This window comes from Sarcophilus harrisii, chromosome 2 (assembly GCF_902635505.1).
Source record: "Sarcophilus harrisii chromosome 2, mSarHar1.11, whole genome shotgun sequence".
NCBI classification, from domain to species: Eukaryota; Metazoa; Chordata; class Mammalia; order Dasyuromorphia; family Dasyuridae; genus Sarcophilus; species Sarcophilus harrisii.
In genome coordinates, this window is record NC_045427.1 from 191,771,970 (window position 1) to 191,795,460 (window position 23,491).

Consider the following 23,491-nt stretch of genomic DNA (forward strand, 5'->3'; position numbering starts at 1 on the left):
AGTTTCCTCACTTGTAAAATGATAAAGATAAATTAGAAGGCCTATAGGTTTTTTTTCCATCTCTAGCTCTGTAGTCTATGCTCTTATATAGGTAAAAAATTATGCTGGCCAATTCAAACTCAGGTTTTTCTGACTCTGCCCAGATCTCTTTGAAGCGCCTGAGCTGCCATATCAGAGTACAATATAAAGTGTAATAATGTAATTGTGGCATTAGTATTTTAGATATAGGATTATATTATAGTTAATGATACTATTATCTTACAAATGATATTTTCAGTAACCTATTTGAAAATAGTGTGAGACTTACCCAAGCCAATATAAGTAGTAATAAATGTAGTAAAAATAATTGGTCAGTATAAAAGGGGGTCAAAAGTGCCTCCATCACTTAAGGGAAGTAAATGATCTCTTCCAGGGAGGCTTTTTGGCTTCTAGGCTCAGGCAATTGAACTCACCCAGATGGGCACTTCGTTTCTAAGAGGGAATATGTTTTATCAGTCTTTTTCCCATTGGGTCAGCCTTAGAAAGAGGCAAAGTCAAGTTCCTTTATTTGAGTTGTGCTTCAGATATGTTCAAGAAAGTTTTAGTAGCCTCCAAATTGCTGTGCCTAGAGAGAACTTCTCTGGGATAATATTCATTTTGACAAACATATAGTTCATGTATCATAGTTGATTAATATTCATTTAATGCATACTGTGCCAGTGGAATATACATTCAGTCTTCCAGGCTGATACTCAGTCACTGCTATAAGAAAGCTGAAAAATAAATTGCAAATAATTTGCACAATAAGGAAGGAAAGAGGACTGAGCAAGAGTGAAGTGATTCTCACCAATTTTGTTTCTATTTTTCCCCTTTGTTTTCATTCTGATGCCAAAGCAATTTTCCTCTCCTTCTGAGCACTCCCCATTGAAAAGCTAAGTGTTTCAAATAGAAAGGGAAGATTCACTGCAAAAGCGTGTATCACGGCAAGTTAAGGGTATACCATCTGACCATTAGTCCCCCACTGTGCCACAGAAAGACCGTTTTGCTACAGCAGAAAGTAATTTCAGCCAGTAACAATTATTTACTTCGGGGGGGGGGATGTTAAAGAAGGTAGAGCCAACTGGTGCTTGTGAATATGAGGTTTGCATTGGTTATCTTGAAATTTCAGTCAGGTAAGAAAATCTGCCATTACTTCTCAAGAAAACACCATTTCCCTGAAATCATAATGGAATTTCACTGTCAGAGACATGATCAGTTTTCTCATCTAGGAAATCATTTTCCTCTATCAAACTCAATTTGTCTTAGGTATTATATGAATTGCCCTGATTTAAAAAAAATCATTGACTGTGGGGAGAAATAATTTAAAAAAACCTCCATGTTCATTCATTTTTTAATATTAGTACTTAATTTATACTTTTGTTATTATAATAACACAGCATCAATTTGCCCTGATGACATCATTGCTTCCTCAAATAAACAAGAATTGAGTCCTTTAAAAACATATAAATCATATATAGCATTTATAACATAAAACAAATATAGCATTTTATGAAAAAACCAATAAAATTGATAAACCTTTGGTAAATCTGATTAGAAAAAGGAGAGAGGAAAATCAAATGAGTAGTCTTAAAAATGAAAAGGGAGAACTTTTCACCAACGAAGAAGAAATTAAAGAAATAATAAGGGGTTACTTTGTCCAACTTTATGCCAATAAATTTGATAACCTAAGTGAAGTGGATGACTACCTCCAAAAATATAGGCTTCCCAGATTATCAGAGGAGGTAGTAAATTGCGTAAATAGTCCCATTTCAGAAAAAGAAATAGAACAAGCTATTAATCAACTCCCTAAAAAAAATCCCTAGGACCAGATGGATTTATATGTGAATTCTACCAAATATTCAAAGAACAATTAGTCCCAATGCCATATAAACTATTTGAAAAAGTAGGGAATGAAGGAGTCCTACCAAATTCCTTTTATGACACAGACATGGTACTGATACCTAAACCAGGTAGGTTGAAAACAGAAAGAAAATTATAGACCAATCTCCCTAACGAATATTGATGCTAAAATCTTAAATAAGATATTAGCAAAAAGACTACAGAAAATCATCCCCAGGATAATACACTATGATCAAGTAAGATTTATACCAGGAATGCAGGGTTGCTTCAATATTAAGAAAACTATCAATATAATTGGCCATATTAATAATCAAATTAACAAAAACTACATGATTATCTCAATAGATGCAGAAAAAGCATTTGACAAAATCCAACATCCATTCCTATTAAAAACACTTGAGAGTATAGGAATAAATGGACTTTTCCTTAAAATAATCAGCAGCATCTATTTAAAACCATCAGTAAGCATCATATGTAATGGAGACAAACTGCAACCATTCCCAATAAGATCTGGAGTGAAACAAGGTTGCCCACTATCACCGTTACTATTTAATATTGTATTAGAAATGCTAGCTATAGCAATAAGAGCTGAGAAAGAGATTAAAGGAATAAGAATAGGCAAAGAGGAAACCAAATTATCACTCTTTGTTGACGATATAATGGTATACTTAGAGAACCCCAGAGATTCTACTAAAAAGTTATTAGAAATAATCCACAACTTTAGCAAAGTTGCTGGTTATAAAATAAACCCACATAAGTCATCAGCATTCTTAACTTTATGAGCAAAATTACAGACCACTTTTCACACAAATTAAGTCTGATCTAACCAATTGGAAAAATATTAAATGCTCTTGGATAGGGCGAGCAAATATAATAAAAACTTTATGAGCAAAATTACAGACCACTTTTCACACAAATTAAGTCTGATCTAACCAATTGGAAAAATATTAAATGCTCTTGGATAAGGTGAGCAAATATAATAAAGATGACAATATTACCTAAACTAATCTATTTATTTAGCACTATACCAATCAGACTCCCAAAAAAACTATTTTAATCATCTAGAAAAAATAACAACAAAATTCATATGGAAAAACAAAAGGTCAAGAATTTCAAGGGAATTAATGAAAAAAAATCAAATGAAGGTGGCTTAGCTGTACCAGATCTAAATTCATATGGAAAAACAAAAGGTCAAGAATTTCAAGGGAATTAATGAAAAAAAATCAAATGAAGGTGGCTTAGCTGTACCAGATCTAAAATTATATCAGTCAACAAATATAGCAACCTAGTCTTTGACAAACCCAAAGACCCCAGCTTTTGGGATAAGAACTTACTGTTTGATAAAAATTGCTGGGAAAATTGGAAACTGATATGGCAGAAAGTAGGCATTGATCCACACTTAACACCGTACACCAAGATAAGGTCAAAATGGGTTCATGACCTAGGCATAAAGAATGAAATTATTAATAAATTAGAGGAACATAGGATAGTTTACCTCTCAGACCTGTGGAAGGGGAAGGTCTTTATGACCAAAGCAGAACTAGAGATCATTACTGATCACAAAATAGAAAATTTCGATTATACCAAACTGAAAAGTTTTTGTACAAACAAAACTAATGCAGACAAGATTAGAAGGGAAGCAATAAACTGGGAAAATATTTTTACAGTCAAAGGTTCTGATAAAGGCCTCATTTCCAAAATATATAGAGAATTAACTCTAATTTATAAAAAATCAAGCCATTCTCCAATTGAAAAATGGTCAAAGGATATGAACAGACAATTCTCAGATGAAGAAATTGAAACTATTTCTAGTCATATGAAAAGATGCTCCAAGTCATTATTAATCAGAGAAATGCAAATTAAGACAACTCTAAGATACCACTACACACCTGTCAGATTGGCTAAGATGACAGGAAAAAATAATGATGATTGTTGGAGGGGATGTGGGAAAACTGGGACATTGATTCATTGTTGGTGGAGTTGTGAACGAATCCAACCATTTTGGAGAGTAGTTTGGAACTATGCTCAAAAAGTTATCAAACTGTGCATACCCTTTGATCCAGCAGTGTTACTACTGGGATTATATCCCAAAGAGATTATAAAGAAGGGAAAGGGACCTGTATGTGCACGAATGTTTGTGGCAGCCCTCTTTGTAGTGGCTAGAAACTGGAAACTGAGTGGATGCCCATCAGTTGGAGAATGGCTGAGTTAATTGTGGTATATGAATATTATGGAATATTATTGTTTTATAAGAAATGACCAACAGGATGATTTCAGAAAGGCCTGGAGAGACTTACATGAACTGATGATGAGTGAAATGAGCAGGACCAGGAGATCATTATATACTTCAACAACAATACTATATGATGACCAGTTCTGATGGACCAGGCCATCCTCAGCAACGAGATCAACCAAATCATTTCTAATGGAGCAGTAATGAACTGAACTAGCTATGCCCAGAAAAAGAACTCTGGGAGATGACTAAAAACCATTACATTGAATTCCCAATCCCTATATTTATGCACACCTGCATTTTTGATTTCCTTCACAAGCTAATTGTACAATATTTCAGAGTCTGATTCTTTTTGTACAGCAAAATAACGGTTTGGTCATGTATAGTTATTGTGTAACTAATTTATATTTTAATATATTTATTTATTTATTTATTTTTTATTTAATAGCCCTTTATTTACAGGATATATACATGGGTAACTTTACAGCATTAACAATTGCCAAACCTCTTGTTCCAATTTTTCACCTCTTACCCCCCCCCCCCTCCCCTAGATGGCAGGATGACCAGTAGATGTTAAATATATTAAAATATAAATCAGATACACAATAAGTATACCTGACCAAAACGTTATTTTGCTTTAGAAAAAGAATCAGACTCTGAAATATTGTACAATTAGCTTGTGAAGGAAATCAAAAATGCAGGTGTGCATAAATATAGGGATTGGGAATTCAATGTAATGGTTTTAGTCATCTCCCAGAGTTCTTTTCTGGGCATAGCTAGTTCAGTTCATTACTGCTCCATTAGAAATGATTTGGTTGATCTCGTTGCTGAGGATGGCCTGATCCATCAGAACTGGTCATCATATAGTATTGTTGTTGAAGATATAATGATCTCCTGGTCCTGCCATTTCACTCAGCATCAGTTCATGTAAGTCTCTCCAGGCCCTTCTGAAATTATCCTGTTGGTCATTTCTTACAGAACAGTAATATTCCATAATTTTCATATACCACAATTTATTCAACCATTCTCCAACTGATGGACATCCATTCAGTTTCCAGTTTTTAGTATTTTAATATATTTAACATCTACTGGTCATCCTGCCATCTGGGTGAGGGGGTGGGGGGTAAGAGGTGAAAAATTGGAACAAGAGGTTTGGCAATTGTTAATGCTGTAAAGCTACCCATACATATAACCTGTAAAGAAAAGGCTATTAAAAAAAAAGAAAGAAAGAAAAAAAAATAAAACAGACTGAGCTATACTGAAATGAAAAGTTGATGGTATGGACTGCCCCTCAGTGCTAAAAAGAGTTGGGGGAGAGAGACCAAAAGAAACTCAACAGGCTCTATAGTTACTGGGCACTGTTACAAGAAGCAAAATTCTATGTCTATATGAAGACTCAGTACATTGAATTAGATTAAAATGTAATGGAAAACCATTTAATAAAATAAATGAAAACAACATAGAATATAGATAATGTTGGAATGTAAAGGCAGAGGTTGTCTTTTGTCCATTTGTGTATAGTGCCTTTAGCATAGTGCTTGGCACATTAGTAGTTACTTAATAAATAGCTTTGATTATTTTTTCAATCAATATGCAGCATGCAAGTATCCTTGTGTAAAATTTAGTGAAATTCTTTTCTGTTTTAGTTTGACACCACTGATTTTAGGAGTGGAGAAATGGCAGAACAAAAAGCCCTACAAATGCTCTCAGAACTAGTTAAAGAAAGCAGAATACTGTTGTTCTAGATAGAGCTGACTGACATTTTAACTTTATCTATAATTTAACAGAAGGAAAACACCTCAAGATCTTGACTGTGTAGCTCTATAGTACTTTCTTTTAAACAAGAAATAGAAAATCCTAAAAATTCCAGTGAGCAGGACTGAAGAACTTTTTCTGGAGCCACTGAAATAGATTAAAATTGCTACAATACCCAGAAAAGGGATCAGACTCAGAAATCTGCAAATCTGGGTTATAGGGCCATTTTCCTCCCTAAAAGAGTATAGCACTGGGGATTTGCTAAAAAGAATTTCAGTGAATCCAAAACATCAGATAAGCAGATTCATTCACTAAGAGATCAACCACATTCAGAAAAGGAACAGTTAGTGTGAAGTATGGGCTATTCTTTTAAAGAATCCATGAACATTCAGGCCTAAGGCTCAGTATCATAATTTCCCTCCTGCAGGATTTTCTTAATCCTAAAATTTAGTGCTTGCTTTTTGCTTTTTTTTTTTTTTTTTGGTTTGTTTGTTTGTTTTTGTTTTGTTTTGTTTTTTTTTTGTTTTGTTTTGTTTTGTTTTGTTTTTTTGGATTGTTTTTTGTTTGTTTGTTTTTAGGACATGGACCTGACTCAAACATTACAATAATTGATATAGGAGAGTGAGAGAGTGACCAGGTTTATTGGTGGACTATTATGCATTGATTGTACCTGATTTTACCTTTTATTGTTTAAATATTATTTTATAGTGACTTCTGCATTGATATTTTAATAAATAGGATGAACAAAGTAGTGTGTGTCCTTTAATAAGTTATTTTACTTTTCTGGGCCTCAGTGTCCTCAATTATAGAATGAAGGAAATTACGTGTTATAATCCCTTTTTTCTAGAGAAGGAAAATAAGTCTCAGAACACACAGTTTTCAGGTGTCAGAACTGTGATTCCAATCTAAATCATCTGACACTAAGATTATAACTCTCCTCATTACATCTTCAGTTTTAGTATATATGTTACCAAAAAGAGCATCATGCTATTGCTCAATGCCTATTTGCTAGTATAACTCCTGAATCCCTAAGTTCCTTATTTATATAAAATTAGTTATATTGATACCGTTGACTCAGCATCACTGACTCAAATATCTTCATTATAATCATCATCATTAGGATTTACATAATACTTTAAAATTTTCAAAAAACTTTAAAAATATTATCTAATTTCTTTCTTAACCACAATGGGATATATGTGCAACTATCATCTCTATTTTATAGAAGAAGTAACTAAAACAGACAGAAAATAAGCAGAGTTACCCCAGGTCATGCAACTAAGACTCCAGAGCTACATTTGAATTTATGTCTATCTGATTTCAGTTGGTTAGCCACTTACTACTTAGTTACCCGAGTGGGTATTTAATTAGAATGGTTCCATTATGTTGGAATTGTACTTCCATTTTATATAGTGCTGGCTAGACTAGGAACTTAGTCTTCTATTATCATATTTTTTTACCTTGTCAATATTTTAATAGAATTTTTCAAGACTCAATCTTTACCCATGCACTAATATTATCTATACATATGGAAACTCAATTCTTGAACTCATAGAAAGCATGGGTGTTCTCATTTAAACACTTTAGATATTTCTGCTAGATCCACAGCCACAATTAAGGTTTTCTGGATGTTGTTCCTTGCCTAAACATATTTCTTCAAAATATACTTAGAAGGCAAAATGTGGACTCAAAAACACAACTGAGATGTTGATGATAGTTACTGAGAAATCCACTATAGGACACATTTTATAAAAAGCAAAAATTAACATATCTTCTACATGCAGTGGTTCTCAAACTTTTGTTTTCAATATCTTTATCCTATTAAAAATTATTGAGGATGTTTCCAAAGCGGTTTTGTTTATCTGGATTATATTTATAGACATTTACCATATTGGAAATAGAAACTATTTTTGAATTTGTAATCCTCTAAAAGGATTTCGGAGATCCCCAGGATTCTCTAGATCATACTTTGAGAACCACTGACTACAGGTTCCACAATACAATGTTGGTCAAAGTAATGTCTAAAGAATATTGGACTTTATAGGAATAGCACCTAAAATGGATCTGTCAGGCACCTGTTATTTTATTTCAGTAATACTAAGCATTAATTTGAATCATAAAATCATAAATGAAGTATACTAATCCAGTCCCTCATTTAGTTCTTGAGGTCCCCAAAGATTTAGTGATTTGCTTGTGGTCACCAAGATATTAAATAGCTATCACCAGCTATCTGATCTTAGTCTTAGAGGTATGTTAAATAAGGTTATATAGTATTTGAAATCATTATGGATAGTTCAGTTTACAATAAACTAATGAAGATTTTTTAAAATGACTGCTTCGTATATGGGCAGAGTCATTAGAACTATGCCTATAATTGCACTGATAACCACCCAATGATTCCCTCCCCCCTCCAAGACACATTTATGCACTTTTTAAAATTCTGAATACAAATATATTATGAATTAAAATTGTCTCAATAATGAATTAAAAAGCAGGCATTAAGCACTTCATATTTTCTAGGTACTATGCCAGACAACTAGGTGACCTAGTGCATAGAATGCCTTATTGGAAGTCAGGGAAATCTGAGTTGAAAAATCCAGCCTTAGACAATGCCAAGCTGTGTAATCTTGGATACTTAATGTTATTTATCTCAGTTTTTTCTTCTGTAAAATGAGCTGGAGAAGGACTTGACAAGTTATTCTAGTATCTTTCCCAAGAAAACTCCAAATGAGTTCACTGTCAGATATGAAAAAGATAACTGGAAAAATAAAAGTATTGTACTAAACCCTGGGAATCAAAAGAAAGGGAAAAATGGTGCCTATAATTCAAATTGCCTTTGGGGTTTAAAATACTTGCTTAAAACTTGTTCCAATTATAAGAATGGTATTTTTTTTTCTTTCTCCAACAGATTATTCTGTCAATCAATGGGGGCAAGCTAGAACAGAAGGTGTTGTAAATGTTCTGCTAATTCAGTGGCCATGCCATAATTTCCCCCCCCCCCCATTGGAAAGATGCTGATAAGTATTTCACTTATTTTCTTACTCTAACACTTCAAGTATGTGTGACTTAATCAGTGTGTCTACTTCTGCCACCAACACAGATTGTAACTTCTTCATGTTTTGTAGCTAGTTTTCTGGAGTAGTTATGATTGAAAAAGTTCATCATTGGTGAAATCTACTTTGTGATAAACCTCTCTGCTCTTTAGTTATGCTGGTTCTCAGATGACAGAAGCACATCTTCATTGTATCTATAGAGAAAACTTTCTCAGGTTTGTAGGAACTGTCATAACTTGAATTCATTGCACAAAGAAGACACATTAGATAAAAATATTTGACAAAAATCAGACACTTTGATAATTCATTTACTGCAATAAATTTCATATCCATAAATGCTTGCCCACTGGTATATAGGTAAACCACTCTGAGAAAGTTAGTTAGTCACATGCAGGTGCAAAGAATCAGAAAATCATAGGATTACAGAGCTGCAAGAGACCATTATAGCAAATAAGAAAAAAAAAGAGACAGGGGAAAATGATCATTCAAAACTAACCAAATTATTAACATTTTAAAGATGGTTATTGTTAATGCAAATTATTTCCCATTTAAAATTTGATTGAACTTCTGGGAATAATACAAGTCTATCTCATTTTGATTTCTGAAGACTGTAATTTAAAAGCTTAATTGAAAGCATGAATAAAAGAAGAAATATATCACAGAGGAAAAAATAAACATTTATAATCATCAAATACTTTAGTGGCAGGAAAAGGTAGCAAGAAATGTAGTAATTAGTGAAAAGGTACATAAAGTAGTGACTCTGAGTGGGAAATATACAATTCATTTGAGACATTTTATATTAAACAAGAAAAAGAAAAAAGAAAAAATGGAATAATTAGGAAGGAATGGAGACTTTGCAAAAGTAATTTTTGGAAAGAAGCAGGTAGGGGAATAGTTATATATTCTGAACATATGTGATTCAGTAGGTCCAAATTTTAGGATGTTGAGGGAATTGCTTGGCTCTGATTATGCTTCCTACTTAAAATCTATTTGGATGGAGTAGAATTTACTTTTGGAGAGACTACACAATTTTTCTTCTTCTTTTATATATTTTAGATCATTGGTTTTCTGTGATTATTTTGTAAATTGCATTTCAGAAAAGGAATAGTAGAGAGCTGAAATAGCATTGGATCTAGTAGCCATGGCATTCTTCTGTTATACACAGAAATTTCTATATCTTGAACTAGTTATGGACACTGGACCAACTAATTTAATCTTCCTGTGCCTCAGTGTTTCCATCTGTAATATAAATGGCTTGAATAAGAAGATTACCAATGCCATTCTTGGTTTCATCATTCTGTGATAGTATCTACTTCTGAGAAAGAAAACCCTCTGTTTCTTGCTAAGCACGACATAGATTTTTCTTGCTTTGATAAATTTTTCATACACACACACACACACACACACACTATTTATTTTTATTAAAGTTTTTCTTTTCAATACTGTGGACAATTCTTCAACATTAACCCTTGCAAAATCCTGTGTTCCAATTTTCCCCCCTTCCCCAATGCCTTACCCTAGATAGTAAGTAGGCCACTATATGTCAAACATGGTAGAAATATATGTTAAATTCAATATATGTATATGTATTTATACAATTATTGTGCCTTATACAAGGAAAAAAATCATTCTGTTGGTTGTTTCTTACAGAACAATAATATTCCATAACATTCATATACCATAATTTAATGAGTCATTCTCCAATGGATGAGCAATCATTCAGTTTCCAGTTTCTTGCCACTACTAAAAGGGCTGCCACGAACATTTTTCCACATGTAGGTCCTTTTCCATCCTTTAAAATCGCTTTGGGATATAATCCCAGTAGAAACACTGCTGGATCAAAGGGTATGCACAGATTGATAATTTTTTGAGAATAGGTCCAAATTGCTCTCCACAGTGATTGGATCCATTCACAGTTCCACCAACAATGTATTAGTGTCCCCTCCAACATTTGTCATTATCTTTTCCTGTCATCTGAGAGGTGTGCAATGGTATCTCAGAGTTGTCTTGATTTGCATTTCTCTGACCAATAATGATTTAGAGCACCTTTTAATATAACTAGAAATAGTTTCAATTTCTTCAACTGAAAATTGTCTGTTCACATAATTTGACAGTTTATCAATTGAAGAATGGCTTGTATGCTTATAAATTTGAGTCAATTCTCTATAAATTTTAGAAATGAGGCCTTTCTCAGAACCTTTGAATGTAAAAAATGTTTTCCCAGTTTATTGCTTCCCTTCTAATCTTGTCTGCATTAGTTTTGTTTGTAACTTAACAAACTTTGTTTTTAACTTAATATCATCAAAATTATCTATTTTGTAATCTCCAGTTTTTCTTTAATCACAAATTTCTTCTTCCTCCACAGATCTGAGAGGTAAACGATCCTACATTCTTCTAATTTGTTTGTAATACCATTCTTTATGTCTAGATCATGAACCCATTTTAACTTTATCTTGGTATAAAGTGTTAGGTGTGGGTTAATGCCTAGTTTCTGACATACTAGTTTCCAACTTTCCTAGCAGTGTTTTTCAAACAATGAGTTCTTATTCCAAAAGCTGGGGTCTTTGGGTTTGTCAAACCTTAGATTACCATAGTTATTGACTATTTTGTCCTATGAACCTAACCTATTCCACTTATTGACTATTCTATTTCTTAGCTAAATGTTTTTGATGAGCAATACTTTATAATATAGTTTTAGGTCAGACACAGGTAGGTCACCTTCATTTGCTTTTCTTTTCATTAATTCCCTTGGAATTCTTAATCTTTTGTTCTTCCAACATTTCCAGTTTTCTTACATTCTGATTCCCATATGTCCTCTGCAATCCAGTGACACTGGTCACCTGGGTGTTCTATTAACGAGGCATTTTATCTCTTCCTTTTGGGCATTGTCTCTGGCCATCCTTTGCTTTGTATATATTTATTTGCATGTTTTCTTTTGCCATTATATTTTAAGTTTCTTGAGGGAAGGAATTTTTACCTCTGCTTATGTCTCTAGCATTTAGCAAAGTGCCTGGAACATTTGTCATTTTGTATTTCAGTTGTGTCTGAGTCTTTTTGACTCCATAGCATGCCAGTACTGTCCATGCAGTTTTCTTGGAAAAAATATTAGATTGGTTTGCCATTGTTTTCTCCAGTGGATTAAGACAAAGAAAGGTTAAGCTAATAATCAATAAAACAACTTTTGTCAAAAGTATAACAGTTATTGGGTGTCTGACTCCAGGCCCAGCATTCTACTCTACTAAACCCATTAGCCACCTATGTGCCTAATACATAACAGGTGCTGAATAATTGTTCATTGATTTATTGTATCTAGGTATGTATTTTAACAAAATATCAATAATGTAAATTTTTTGCTATTACATATTTCATCATCTCTGATTAGTAAATGTAGTACTGTCAAACATAAAGCCTGTAATCTAAAAATGATTTATATTAAAGGAAAAGAGTGCATAACAGAGAAATAGATATATAAAATTATGGGATCAAAATATTTACTATGTAAGTTTTCAAATAAAACATTTTATCCATTTTTATTATTTTTTTTCATCTTTCATCTTTTCATCTTGTCATCCAGTCAATGTTGTGCTGGTAAATATATGACAATCAATTCACATATGTATGCATCATACACTTTTAAGATGTCTGAATTATTTGCATTTTTCTGCATCATTTTCTTAAGTCTGGAGCAGTTAGCAAACCATGGAACATAGGCCAAATTCCACCTGCCACTAATTTTTATTATAACTTGTCTAACTAAGAATGGTATTTATATTGTTAATTAATGCTTTGAATTATTTAAATTCCTGGAATCAGGAAAATCTGAGTTAAAATATGGATTGAACCATTTACTAATTGTGTGACTCGTCAAGTCACCAATTTGTTTCTGGTCCTTCATCTGTAAATTGAGGATAATAATAGCACCAGTCTCTCAGGGTTGTTGCAAAGATCAAATGAGACAATCATTGTAAAGTACTTAAAACAATGTGTAGCAATAATACATCCTAGATAAATGTTAGCTATTATTATTGGTTCAATAAATAGTTTGCTGATCCCTGATTTTAATAATCAATAAAACAATATATTGCTCCCTGATTTATAATGGTTGCCAATTTCTAAGGTTTAAATAGAAACATTGAAAATTTAAGAATCTTCTCTCTTAAGGCTGTTTAGCTAGTTCAGGATTCCCCCTCATTGCTAGGGGAATAGTATTGATAACTTTATAATAAAAGCATAATTACAAGCTAGAGCTAAATTATATGTAAATTAATGTATAGAAAACAATATACAGATTATCTGGATCAACATGTTGTCTCTGTTTCATTTTTCTCTGTTTTATTCTTGCACAGAAAAATGCAAACTTTTTGAGGGAAGGAGTTTTTTGTTTTGGTCTTTGTATTACCAGTGCCATTGACAATTCCTGACAGGTGGGTAATTAATGAACATGTACTTTTATTATTATTATTAAGTAGTTACAATATACCAGGGAATATACTAGAAGCTGAAAATACTTATATGAAAAAAGACAAAAATATAACATACCTTTTATTAAGAGAAACAAATATACATATATATATATATATATATATATATATATATATCTCCATACGGGAAAAATCAAGGTATACATATGGGTATATATACGTGTGTGTGTGTGTGTATTTGCATATACCATATGTATATATTAGAGATAATGTGTGTATAAATTTGCAGATAGAAAAATAGATAGGTATAGATATAGTATTTGGGCAATAGGAAGACACTAACAACTAAGGATCTCTGGAAAGTCCTTGTATTGGAAGATCCACATGAAGAAGAAGTAGAGATGTAGAAGCAAAGCATTTCATATATAGATCTGTCCTGTTGCAGAGAGTTATGGAATCATAGATCTAGAATGGAAACTTCGGATGTGATGTAATACAAACTCCATCCTTTTACTGATAACAAAATTAGTTTTAGAGATGAGAAATGATATAACCAAGCTTACACCATAACAAATAGTAGGACTCAATATGGATCTTTTATTCCAAATCTAGTTTTTTTACACTCCAGGAATTTTATATCATAGAGTGTGTGAAAGAATGAAGTACGTTTAAATGTAATGCACACTTGCTAGCTTGCATTGTACATAGTTCTTTACATATCTCACATGTAACACAATATCTATGGATACATCCTCACCTTGTGAGTTGACTCACTCTAGTCAACATGTACACTCTAGTAGACAATATACAGACTATATCTGGATCAACATGCTTTCACTCTTATCAGTCTTCAAAGAGAAATATCATTGCCACATTATTACACTCAAACTCTCTGTTACCTTGTTATATCTCAAGTTCCATTCCAGGTGCCAATCAATTTGCTTCAATTTATAGATACTTAGTCATTCATAATAATGGTATAGGTTTTAACATAAATACTTTTCTTATTTACTTAACAATATGTAAGAGTAATAATAATAGCACAATTATTTACCTAGTAAAGCAAATGCACAAATAATAAATGCATCACATAAAATCCTGGTCACATTCTCCTGCTAATTGACTTATGATCTATGGGGAAGGCATGGACCACAGTTATGGAACATGAAGAGAAGAAAACCCATGTATTTTGGGTAATTCATAAATCTACAATATAAATTCCAGAATTTTTTTTCTCCTTCAGGAAATATTCATAAAAGTTCCTTTATAAAAGTAGCTTCTTTGTTGAGCAGATGTTTCCACTACTAAGTTGACCTATACTGTGCTTCCTGGGCATGGCTTCTCAGCTAAACTCAATGATTGCCAGGTGACTTCTACTTCACTCTTTCTAAGCTATTCCTCCACATTGCTCAACTTATTCCTTTCAACAATGACAATAGTATTTTACACAGTAACAGCAATATTGTATGATGATCAGCTATAAATGACTTAGCACTTCTCTGTAATACAATGACCCAATACAATTGCAATGTATTCATGATGAAAAATATTTTCCAGCTCCATACAAAAAAAACTGATGGAGTCTGACTTACAGATCAAAGGAGACTTTATTTTTACCTTTTTTCTTTCTTCTTTTATTGTGTTTTTTTTCTACAATGTTGCTAATATGAAAATATTTTGTATGACTACATGTGCATAATTGATGTCAAATTGCTTGCTTTCTCAAGTAAGGCAGAAGAAAAGGACACAGAATTTAGAAGTAAGATTGTTTTTGTAAATGAATGTTGGAAATTGTTATTACATGTCATTAGAACAAAATAAAAAATCACTTGAAAATAACAACAATGATGTTAGTACAGGAGAAAGTTATTATCTCCCTCTAACTAAGTTCTGAAATCTGTTCTTTCAACTGTCTCTTTCTGGCTGCAGACTTGGATCTTTTCTGTGTATTACCTCCTAGCTTAAAGTCAGTAATCAAATTCTCCTTTTTTGTTTATCATCAAATTAATAGCATTGGCCCCATATCATACAGCAAACAGTTTTGGAGTCCCCATAGTTGCTGTGCACTATAGTTTATCACATTTAAAAGATCAACTGCTGTCTTTGAACTCTGTCAGCGTAATTTTCTCTTAGATATTTCCATGAATACCTTTGTTCCAGACATGTTAATTGTCAAGACTGACTTCACTTGTCCACTGCTTATTTTTATAAGAAGAATCATGTTCCTAACTATATTTCATAAGTCTGAAAAGGTAGACCTGGAAACAGATTGTGAAGTGATTTAAATGTCAAATAGAGGACTTTTTATTTTATCTTAGTATCATTGGGGAGTTATGGAATCTTTTAGAATAGAGGCATGATATAGTAAGAAAAAAGCTTTTGGGATATCACTTTGGAAACTTTATGGAAGATGAATTTGTGTGTGGGGGTGCAGTGCAGTTGTGAAAGGAACTTGAGACAGGGAGACTAATTAAGCAGCTATTTCAATAGTACACACAAATTTCCATGTTGTTTGTGTTTAAAATATAACTGCTTTATAATGTAGCCTGAGTTTTCTTTGTTTTTCTGCTTAATTATGCATATTTACTTCCCCCCACAATTGTGGGGTCAAGGAGAGAAATTTAATATATAATTCAAAAATTAATGATGAGAAATGTAATATAAGCAAAATGTGATAAGAGAACAGGTAATTTTTTTGTTAATTGTGTTTCAATTTATGGACTCATTCACTAGTCTCTCTCTGGTGGAAGAGGTTTTATATAAATTCAAATATATTCATAATATTATATATATATGTACACACAAATTCACATATATATATATATATATATATCACTAGTTCTCTCTGGTGGAAGAGGTTTTATATAAATTTACATATATTTGCACACACACATATACACACGTCCATGAAAAGTTCACTTCCTGTAGAGATATTTGTAATATAGCTGCCCCATCAGTTCACTTCTTAAAGGTCTGCTTTGTGCTGGAGTTACCCAGAATGCATTATACAAAAGAGAAGATACTATTAGTCTAATACTTTTCATGTCATGTTAGATTTTCCCCATAATGAGCTACCTGGGGTATAATGGAGAAACCAAAAAGTCCCAGAATTGGATAGCCTAAGATTGTTATGTAAATAATTATTTCCTATTTCCCCCATTCTTTGTTGCTACTCTTAAAACATCTTTGAAAAAGTAGAATTAATTGATGGCATTTATTAAGCTCCTACTGTATGTCAGGCACTATACTTGATGTTAGAGATAAAATATGCAAAAACAAAATAGTGGGCATTTTTAAGCTTACATTCTAATAATGAAAGCAAAATATTCAAAAGTAAACAAATTAAGTATGTTTGCAAATAAATGTCTGAAGAAGAAACTAATAATAGGGAGAATCAGGAAAAACAATTCTTTTGTAGGAGGTAGAATTTTGGGCTTTTCAGAAAAGAGTGTGTGGGGTGAAGATGGAGGAGAATAGACAAGTATCTATATTTTCTTCTCTGAGTACAACGAATTTCCAGAAGCAGATACTTTGGAAAAACTTAAAAAAAGGTCTGTTTCAATCAGGCAAGGGGAAATGCTGTCCAGTTCAGACCACAGCGCAGGGAGCCCAGGACAGGGAGCCAGGGCATTGCTGCACCTGCCACCAGGGAGGCTCTTAGGCTACTTTGTCCTGGTTGCAAGTAGGTGAGTAAGCAAATTTGGTGTAAGACACACAAAAGTAAAAACAAAAGGCAAATTGTAAGCCATTGAGCCTCAGCAGAATGGGAGACCTGGCCATGCTTACCCAGTCCCAGAAGTAAGACCTCAGAACTGCTCCAGGCAAGCTAAAGCAGCTGTCACCTCTTTGCCTTAAGAGCAGACCTCAACCTTTAAAAAATCAGCAAAAATAAAAATAAAAAAAAAATGACTCTGACTATAGATAGCTTTTATGGAGAAAGAGAAGACCAGACCTCAAACTCTGAGGATCTAAAGACAAATAACCACCAGATGAAGCCTCAATATGAGTTGGTCCCTATTTCACAAGGCTCTCTTGGAAGAGTTAAAAAAGAGTCTTAAAATAGAGGTAGAAGAATAATGGGGAAAGGAAATGAGATCTTTGCAAGAAGACATGGAAAATGAAGAACAGAAATTATCTAAAACTAACTCCTTAAAGAATAGATTTGATGAAATGGAAAAAGCATATAACACCTTTTGAAATAGATATGAAAAAGAAACCAATTCATTGAAAAACAAAATCTGTGAAATGGAAAAAATGCAATGAATAAAACACTTCACATAAAAGTTCAATTGGCCAAATGCAAAAAGAGAGAAAAAAAAGCTAACCAATAAAAGTAACTTCTTAAAAATTAGAATTGAACAAATGGAAGTGAATGATGGGAGAGTGTTCCAAGGATACTTGGTTCCACGGCTTGTCAAAGACAAAGTAATGATCACTAAGCAGGCAATTTAAAGGTAATGAGCTTCTTGATACTGAACTGGTCTAATCCTCCAACTACAGATCTTGTAATCCACTGGTGTACTTTTGGCAACCTTTGTGTTAAAACAAAACAACACATTGAAATAAAACTTCTGTGGAAGAGGAATAGCTGGACTGTGTTTGGAGGTGGTGGTAATGATGATGATGTTCTGTACTTAGAGAAGGAATAAGATCATAGATCTATTGAAGTAGAAAAGTACATAAAATTATCAAAATGAAGTTATAAAATTTAAAAATTAATAATTTTAGACACTTAAAATAATTAACAATTAATTCTAGCAGTTTGTCAGAGGACACTATTGCCATTATTTTTCAAGAAGATTCTTTCAGAGGTAGATTAATCCTTTGGTTTTCAAGTTCATTTTTATCAGAAGAATATTGGTAGATTTTCCTCATTTTGTCATTTCTCATAGATTTGTTCTCTGCCTAGTTTCCTTTCTCTTTTTTTGAGAATTGTTTTATGTACAGAAAATAATTTGTTCATGAAGTTAATTGAACAGATTGACATAAAATTTAAAGTGAGAAATTTCTATTTAGCTTAGCTAAGGTCATGCTTCCGTAGTTTATCCCTTGTTTAACCTTGAATTCTAGATTTATTGGTGGGAAAACATCTTAGAGGATCTTTAGTACAGCCTCTCAGTTTACATATGAGAAATCTGAGGCTTGTAAAAGTTAAATAATTTAGCCATTTCAACATAATCTGTTATGTGAGAGATAGAACTTGAATATTATCTGTACCCCAAACCCAATGTTTTATCAACACCACCAAACTACCATTCATTTCCCTCATCAAGACTGAATTTTACCATTTTATAAAAGTTGAATAAGAAGAATTATAATATCATCTTCACAGAGTTAAAGACAGAAAAACACAATATGTTTTAAGTCCTTTACTTAATCATAATACAGATTGCTCCAAAAGTCTTTGTGCAGCTTTAAGCTTTAATAGATTAAAACTACATTTAATAGAGTAAAACTACAGGATTTTATGAAGATAGTGAAGTAAGTCAGAAAATTTAAAGCTTTCCAGATTTGTCCCAAAACAAGACAAAACTGTGTCTCAGGGTGAATGTATAGCACTTGAAAATAGAAAGAGTTGGGAAAGAACAGTGGTCTTCTTGGGACAATAGGAGAAGATATTAAGAAAGATACCAGGATAGAGGTTTGACTCTGTGAAGTATAAATATCTCCATGCTATTTCCAGTGGCAAATCCAAGGTCTAGCTGGGTTGAGAGGTAATTCAGACTCTAGCTATGGGGATTTTTACTCCCAGAAAGTATGGGGAATCTGGCTTTGAGTCTGGGAAGACCAAGGGAACCTCTGCCAATAAGCAATTCTAGTCCCAGCTATGCTTTTTAGATGCTGCTCTGAGCAAGATGGAACCAGTACATGCCAAGTGAGAGCAATGAGTCAGGAACACTGATGGCTGCAGCAGTTAAAGTAGGATAGAATCCTTGATTTTAGGCTCCAGACCATAGAGGAAAACTGAAGGAGGACCTGAGGCCAGAGGCATCATTCCCCATAACTCAGGATAAGAGTTGATTATATCAAGAATCAGATACAAATAAAATAAGAATGAACGGGCATGAATTAATCCAACCACAGAAAAATACTATGGAAATCTATTATACTGTGTTCATCTTTAGAGTAGGATAAAGTAAAAAAAAAGTGTTACATTAAATGGTTCCTGACCAAAAAGAATTTATAGATCTAAAAAAATATATTTTAATGAATCAAACAAGAAGATTGAAAAAAACACTTAAAAACTAAAAAAAGGACAATCTAAGAAAAAAAACAAGAAGTTAATGAAAGAAAGTCAGCCAATTAGAAAAGGAGAACCATAAACTTAAGAATGAAAATTTTTCCTTGTAAACTAGAACTGGGTAAGGGGAGGCCAGCAAATTATGAGACCAAGAAATAATAATAGAAAATATTAAGAATAAGAAGAATAAGAGAATAAAAGACAATGTGAGAAAGCATAAGAATAGTTGGATTTCTTGAAAGCTATGATCAAAAGAATTTTGATATAGTAATGCAAGTGATAACCAAGTAAAATTATCCTGAAATGTTAGAAAAAGAGGGAAAAGGAGAAATAGAAAAAAAAATCCACTGATAATCACTTGAAAGAGATCCTATGAGAAAACAACATAGTCCAATTTCAAAACTCCCAGCCCAAAATGAAAATATCATAAGTAACAACAACAAAAAACAAAGAAATAAAAATAACCTCCACCACCAAGACAATAAAAAAATAACAATTCAAATAAGGAAACGTATTTGAATCACAGAAGATCTAGCAGTGGCTACATTAAAAGACCACAGTTCTTGGAAGACTATATATCAAAGCAAAAGAACTAGGGTTAATATTAAAAATGTTGTGTTCAGCAAAGTTAAGCATAATACTGAATGGGAAAAAGTGAATATTCAATGAAATGCCAGAATTTCAGAATTTGTTGCAAAAAAAAAGTGCACTTAGTAGAAAATTTAACATATAAGATCCAAGAGAAATATAAGGTAAACATTAAAGACCAATTTCAAGAGACTCAATAAAGACAAACTGTTTTATACATGGAAATGTAAACCATATGTCTAAGATTATTATTAGTAATTGGCTGGTCAGAAGAAAATATTGGATACAATAGAATTGGTACAATATACAAGAATAAATTAACAATAAACTAGAGCTGAATATGATGTGGTTTTAAAATGTTAAAGAAAAGAAGTATGAGAGCAAGAAGTGATATAGAGGAATTAGATGGGGTTAGAGAAATCATAGTTCTGTAATCCTCCTAATTTTGGGAATGGGTTAAGGAGAGTTATTAAGTCTTCTAAATTTATAAAAAAATAAGATGGAAAGAAAATAGAATAAGGGGGATATAGGAGAGGGGATAGATTAAAGATAATGGGATAAAGTGTGAAGATTAATGGGAATGGGATAATAAAGGAGGGTAAATGGGGGGAGGGAATAAGAGAGAGAGAGAGCCTTTGAGGAAAGATAAGTTTAGTAATATTAAGGCAAACTAGCAGGTAAAGCAAGTAAAGCAGAGGAAATCAACAGGAATAATGGATAGGATATCCACACAAATGTAATAATCATGATCATCAGGAGTAGAATTTATTAGAAAAAATCAGAAATAGCTATCATTGCTCTCAAACAAAATTAAGACTAAAATAGAATTAATCAAAAGAGAAAAATAGGGAAACTACACTCTATGTCAGCTACATTAATCTATATTGTTTTAGACTATTTAAAACAACTACATAATACAAGGTTGATGATTTGATGGCTTTAGAAAAATTCAGAAATACTTGAAGTTACAAGGGACAATGTTATCCATCTTCAAAGAAACAGAGGACAAACAAGTGTAGTAAGGTGTATATGAATATATATATATATGTGTGTGTGTGTGTGTGTGCATGTGCACATATATTTGTACATATGCATGATTATAAATGATTATATATTTATAATGTGTATATGTGTATATATATATCTATATATATATACATATTTGTATGTCTGTGTATATAAATATATCCATGCTTAATGTAGACTTCTTGGGGGAGGGAGGGAGGGAAGAAGAGAGGGAAGAAAGAAGAGAAAAAGAATAAAGTAAAAAGAGCATGACAAAGAACAAAAGAAAACCTACAAGGAAGTAAAGAACAGATGCCCATCTCGTAATACAATGTGTAGTATTTATTATATAGGTTTTCATGGAATGGAAATCTATTATATCATATTTTGAGTTCTTTCTTATGTTTTGCTGTGCACATGGTAATATTTTTCTTTTTTTCCTATTTTGTTTTCATTATTTAAATTAATAAATAAATAGTTTATGGAAAAAATAGCACTATAATGTTTGGAATAGTAATCATATATGCATATGAGTGTTTATAACTATGTATGTATTTAAGAATATACCTGATGTATATATTCTGTTATGGATTATAAAACTATATATACACATCTATGCATTTATACACACATACTATATATTATCAAGTCAGAAATTTTAAGACTTTTTACCCGGGATTCAAGACCATCAATTGCTTACAAGATTAAGGTTTGATATGTTCCAGAAGTAGATGTTGCATAGATTTTTCCCTTCATTTAGTAAATCGCCATATGTCAATATTCCATACTTTCTTTTGAACAGATTTTTAACTTATATGTCAAATCAAAAAAAATAGTCTAATTAAATCTTCCAAGATCCATGTACATTTAACTCATATATATATAACCATTTCTTTTTCTAAATAAATTTTACTTGGAGTGGTAAACATTAAGAATGTTTTCCTATGATAGAATAATTGAGTTAGTTAATAGGCAGTTATTAAGAGCTCATTATTCTGTTTCCCTAACATCTATTTTGTGCCATTGCTGATGCTAGTATCATTAGTTCCATTTTATAGATGCGATAATTAAAAATCTAAGCTATAAAGTGACTTCTCTAAATTCAAGTTGTCTACTTGTCTCTAGAACCTAGATGTTCTGATTCCTAATCTAGTATCCATTCCTTTATACCACGTGTTGCCATTTGTAGAAGGAAAATCATTTAAAGTGCTTAAAAACAACTTATATGGATATCATTTTACTTATTTTGGAATTATTTCTGTAACTTGTTGTCTCACCTCTAAACTGAACCCTCCTTTTAATCAAGAAAAAAACAGTGCAATAAAAACTGATATAGTGAATACATTTGAATATATTGATTATTCAAATATATATATATACATAGCTACAGATAGATAGGTATAGCTAGCTAGATAAATAGGTAAATGTCTGAATTGTTCCCTGCCTCTCTGGAAAGAGAGGAAGTATAATTCCTTATATGTTTTCTATGGCCAAGATTAGTTATTATATATACAGAACTCACCTTCCTTTTGTTAAACCAAGAAAAGCCATAAAACCTCATAACAAATGTCAGCTACTACTACTACTATTACTACTACTACTACTACTACTACTACTACTACTACTACTACTACTATCAATTATAGCACTACAATTACTAATACTAGTAATTGTAATTTTATCAGGTTGCAGCAACAGTAATAGCAGTAGCAGCAGCAGTAGTGGTGATGATGGTGGTGATATTGTTATTTTCATTTTAATACTTCAGGAAGTGAGTTTTCTTCATTGCTGATGTGTAGATGGAACAGAAATTGCATAGAAGAGATTGATATTATTCCATGCTCATAGAGAAAGTGATTGCACAACATTTCTCAAGCATGCATCTATCTTGGTAATTTGTCCTTCTACAACTAAACTTTTAAAAGCCCTTATTTTTCTACTAGTCTACCTGTTTACTATATGTGTATCTTGATCTGTTCTATACTGTTAGAATTCTTACAAGGTACTAAGTCAGTGGAATTGATAGAGACAATTGTTGCTTAGCAAGGTGCTTAACAGTTCACTAATGTACTTAGTACTTACTAGAGTTCACACCTTTAAGAGAGTTTATATAAGTTAGGAGCCTTAACCAGGATGTACTTTGGGAGGTTCACAAATTAGGATCCAGTCCAGGAGATTCACAAGACAGAAGCCCACTAACACACAAGCCCACTCTCGGAGGCAGAGTCAGATTCATTTCAACTTCCACCTTTGTGCTGGCTGGAGACGTTGGGAGTACAAGAGACTGAAGCTGGCAGAGGCAAAGGACTAGTGGCAA